Here is a 416-nt window from a genome sequence, read left to right on the forward strand (position 1 = left end):
ACTAGGCCTACTAGCTACTTAGCTACTAGCACTAGCCTGTTAGACTCTTGCCTTCCTCAAGGCTAATCCGTGGGCTAACTGCTCGAAATCAGTATTTGGCATGCATGGCATGAGACGAAAAACGAGAAACTGTTACACCTGTGGGTAGAGCGATCTACCTTCGAAGCGCCGAAGGACTATCTAAAGTAGAAACCTTTGGTGGTTTTGTTTCCTGCAGGTGTGTAAAAGCATGATCCGGTACGTAACGCTGGAAACTCTTCGTGTCGTGAGCAGGAAAATGCTTTCGTGGGGCATTTCTCGCATTTATCATTGAAGTGAATCCCCTCCGCACTCCTCCACGTAACCGCGACGCGGAGCGGATGGCGGGGCGGCCCGCCTCACGAGGGGTGGTGGGGGCCGTGGTGGGGCCCACGGTG

General features: G+C 53.6%; 1 protein-coding gene across 1 annotated transcript in view; it reads right to left on the reverse strand.

The window, feature by feature from the left end:
* The window catches only part of LOC113213470 (speckle-type POZ protein-like), a 61,082-nt gene that overhangs the window by 2,554 nt on the left and 58,112 nt on the right, over positions 1–416 (reverse strand). The gene's annotated exons all lie outside the window — the stretch shown is intronic.

Source organism: Frankliniella occidentalis, unplaced genomic scaffold (genome assembly GCF_000697945.3).
Source record: "Frankliniella occidentalis isolate FOCC.00 unplaced genomic scaffold, Focc_3.1 Scaffold33, whole genome shotgun sequence".
Taxonomy (NCBI): Eukaryota; Metazoa; Arthropoda; class Insecta; order Thysanoptera; family Thripidae; genus Frankliniella; species Frankliniella occidentalis.